The sequence below is a fragment of the Protobothrops mucrosquamatus genome, unplaced genomic scaffold (genome assembly GCF_001527695.2).
Source record: "Protobothrops mucrosquamatus isolate PMUCROS unplaced genomic scaffold, P.Mucros_1.0 scaffold8043, whole genome shotgun sequence".
In the NCBI taxonomy this organism is placed as follows: Eukaryota; Metazoa; Chordata; class Lepidosauria; order Squamata; family Viperidae; genus Protobothrops; species Protobothrops mucrosquamatus.
The window spans coordinates 1-4,024 of NW_015393840.1; the positions used below are offsets into that span (position 1 = coordinate 1).

The following is a 4,024-nucleotide window of genomic DNA, read 5'->3' on the forward strand; positions in this document are numbered from 1 at the left end:
TACGGCCTTTCTTGCCACAGTTGTTAAGTAAATCACTACAGGTGTTAAGTCAGTAACACGGTTGTTAGGTGAATCTGGCTTCCCTATTGACTTTGCTTGTCGGAAGGACGCAAAAGGGTGACTCTGTGACTCTGCAACCGTCATAAATATGAACCAGTTGCCAAGGGTCTGGATTTTGATCACGTGACCACAGGGATGCTGGAACAGTCGTTAAGTGTGAAAACCGGTCATAAGTCACTTTTTTCAGTGCTGTTGTAACTTCAAACGGTCGCTAAATGAATGTTTGTAAATCGGGGACTGCTCGTACGGATAAGATCGACATCTGCAAGAGAGAATCTGGATTTGATTGGCAGAAGTCCTTTCCATCTCCCTCTCCCATCCCTAAAATAACACAGCCCTTGCCGTTAAACATCTGTCTGCAACGTATAAAGAATACTTAAATTGCTTAGAGAGATATTATAATCAGATCCATGCTGACAGAGCCTTTCCAATCTGGATGGCCTATTTTTCCGTATGAGTCATCGGAAATTCAAATAGCCGTGCTTAATTCATTTTCATGACGGGAACCGGGTTATAGCTCCCTAAACGGATGGAGGTACGGGATATCTTCTGAAACTGCACCCGTTTAAATTTGCATCCAATCATTTTGCAGGAGGACTGGAATAAAATAGGCCTTGGGCAAGCTGCATGGCCCTGAGACTTTCGGTCCGGGCATGCCGTAGCGTGCTTTCAAACATTTGCCGTTTTAAATTGTTATTAAATCTGCTTTCATCTTACCAAATTATTAATTAATGTTTAGGATAAGAAGGTCCCACTATTGCAAAAGGGGAATGCTGAACATTTTAAGCACAATAACAGAGTTGGAGGTCTTCTAGTCCAACCCCCGCCCCTTTTTGCTCAAGCAGGGAACCCTATACCATTTCGGACAAATGGTTGTTCAATCTCTTCTTAAAAATCTCCAGTGATAGAGCACCCACAACTTCTGGAGGCAAGTCGTTCCACTGGTTTATTGTTCTAACTGTCAGGAAGTTTCTCCTTAGTTCCAGGTTGTTTCTCCCCTTGATTAGTTTTCATCCATTGCTTCTTGTCCTGCCTTCAGGTGCTTTGGAGAATAGCTGGATCCCCCTCTTCTTTGTGATAGATTCTCAAATATTGGAACACTGCTGTCATGTTCCTTCTTTTCATTAAACTAGACATAGCCAATTCCTGCAAGGGTTCCTCATATGTTTTAGCCTCCAGTCTCCTCATCAATTTTGTTGCTCTTCTCTGCACTCTTTCTAGAGTCCCAACATCTTTTTTAGATTGTGGCGACCACAACTGGATGCAATTTTCCAAGCACACATACAACCCAGCAGAGATAGATGTCTGCAGGAGAGGCGGGCATATAATAGAGCAGGCGTGCTAAACATTTTTGGATTTATTTTTAAACTACTGAAGACGTTGAACATGCTAAGGTTCCTGCACTGATGTTTAAACAGACGGATGGGCTTTCATTACGTCTGCTTTTGCGCGATCATAAAAATGGGGGGGGAGTACTGAATTGAAAACTTTCGCTAGGTGACCGTAATTATTTCAAAGGAGACTAGGATGAAAACTATTCTGCTGGTCTGGAGCTGAGTTAACAGGTGAGTCTTTGGCCTCCTATCATCTGAAAAGGGGCACTATTTACCTTAGGTGAGGTTTATAAAATCACTGAGCAAGTTAACCAAGAGTTCAAAGTCTGCGTAAGAACTGAGCGTGCCTATGTATAGCAAAGAGATGTTTCACAATGGAGAGAAAAAAAACAGATCAAATGTAAACTTGATGGGTGAAGCAAGAGGGAATTTTCCCAATCAGAGGTAAGGAGCCTGCAGCTTAGATGATGTCCACTTCAATCCTCTCATCTGCTAATTCTCCATGCTGGCTTGGACTAAGTCCGGCGTTTGGAGATCCACCAATTCCTTGCCCTTCTTCCCTGCAATTCTACGTTATTCCTGCAATAGCAACAGAGCAGGGGTCTCCAAACCTGCCAACTTTAAGACTTTGCGGACTTCAACTCCCAGAATTCCCCAGCCAACAGGGCTGTCAGGGGAATTCTGGGAGCTGAAAATCCACAAGTCTTAAAGTTGTCAAGGTTGCAGATCCCTGGGCTAGATATTCTGGCCATGGTTCTTCATATGCTTTAGCCTCCAGTCCCCTAAATCATCTTTGTTGCTCTTCTCTGCACTCTTTCTAGGGCCTTAGCATCTTGTGAGCAGAATTGGACACAATATTCCAAATGTGGCCTCATCCAGTGCAGGTTCAAGCGGTGCTATCTCTTCACGTGATTTGGAAACTATCCCTCTGTTAATGTAACCCTAGGACAGGGGTGTCAAACTCAATTTCACTGAGGGCCGCATCAGCATTGCGGTTGCCCTTGGGGGGCCGGGTGGGTGTGGCCAGGGTGGGTGCGGCCTACTGGGTGGGTGTGGAGTGGGTATGGCCTACTGGGTGGGCATGGCCAGCTCTACATCGTTCGCGTCAAGGGTGCCCGTGGGGGCCTGGGCAGGAGTGGGACAGATCTGAGGGTCTCTGGCAGAAGGGGGTGGGACCAGGGCAAGCGCCAAGGCATGGTCCATTTCTTCATTCCTCACAAAGGGTGACACCTTCCCAGCATGCACCCAGGGGGCTGGGCCGACATGGCAGGGGCTGGTTCCTCGCTGTTTCCAGACGGCCTTGTGGAGCTAAGACTGAATGCGTTTCAGCATAGATGGCCACCAGAAAATTGTACATTGGCTCCCAGCCGGCCTGGGCCAGGGCCAAGGCAGCGGGAGCCGTTCCCTCACTGTTTCCAGGATGGCTTCGCGGGCCACATGAAACCACTTCGCGGGCCGCATCCGGCCCCCGGGCCTTGTGTTTGACATACCTGCCCTAGGACTACAGAGTTGGGTTGCTCCTGTTATGACTTGTGGACTTCAACTCCCAGAATTCCTCAGCCACCATGCCTGGGTGAGGAATTCTGGGAGTTGAAGTCCACAAGTCATAAAAGGGCCACGTTTGAAGACCCCTGGCGTAGAGAGTGAGTTGCACAACAGCAAAGAAAACAGCTGTGCCATTACCACATTAGCACTACAACGGTTGTGTCTGGCTCCTCAAAGGCAGTTTCGGGTGGCAACTTGTGATACTGCAAACCCACCGGGATAGAACGACAATCCAGAGTATGCGCTCTTCACTCGCGCATGGCATTCTGCTAAACTGGATCACGGCACCTGCTTGAATTTGGGCCACTGATCAGCACCCGCCTTCCAGAGCTGATGCATTTAGAGCCAAATTGGAAATTCCTAAAATAATAAAAGTGCACAATAGCATGGGATGAATTATCTCAGGGCTTGTGGCCCTTTCCAAGTCACGGAGACGCTAACAGTCTCGGTCGTTGTTGTTGTTTTTTTTCTCTCTAAAGCAAAGGACAGATTACAAAACTATGTCAACTTTTATTATTAACAAGAACAGGAGGCTTAAAAAGATTCCATTTGGTGAGAGGCAATCTGGATGCCTCTTTGGGGGAATTAAAAAAAAAACCACGTGCCTATATATTCATTTGGAGAGTTTCTTCTCTTTTTCCTTGGCTTGCTCTATTTTCTTTTCCTGGCATCTGATCATGCTGGACATTGCTGGAAATAGCATAGAGGAAAGAGCTGTTAACACCACATAAGTCTGGAAAACAAAGGTCGTCTCGCTTTATGTTCTGTAAAAAATGGTTCTGGTGGTGGCTACAAACCAGGTGAGGGTGAGTTCTAGTCCCGCCTTAGCCATGAAAGCCAGCTGGGTGACTTTGGGCCAATCACCAGGAGACGGTGAGTTCTAGTCCCGCCGTAGGCATGAAAGCCGGCTGCGTGACTTTGGGCCAATCACCAGGAGACGGTGAGTTCTAGTCCTGCCTTAGGCCTGAAAGCCGGCTGGGTGACTTTGGGCCAATCACCAGGAGAGGATGAGTTCTAGTCCCGCCTTAGGCATGAAAGCCGGCTGGGTGACTTTGGGCCAATCACCAGGAGACGGTGAGTTCTAG

At 47.3% G+C, this 4,024-nt stretch overlaps 1 long non-coding RNA gene across 1 annotated transcript in view; it reads right to left on the reverse strand.

Moving 5' to 3' along the window:
• Positions 1-3,497: 3,497 nt before the first annotated feature.
• The window catches only part of LOC107300697, a 4,142-nt gene continuing 3,615 nt past the window's right edge, over positions 3,498-4,024 (reverse strand). The window contains exon 3 of the long non-coding RNA XR_001549234.1: positions 3,498-3,629. This is a non-coding gene — a long non-coding RNA (uncharacterized LOC107300697). The remainder of the gene's footprint in view (positions 3,630-4,024) is intronic.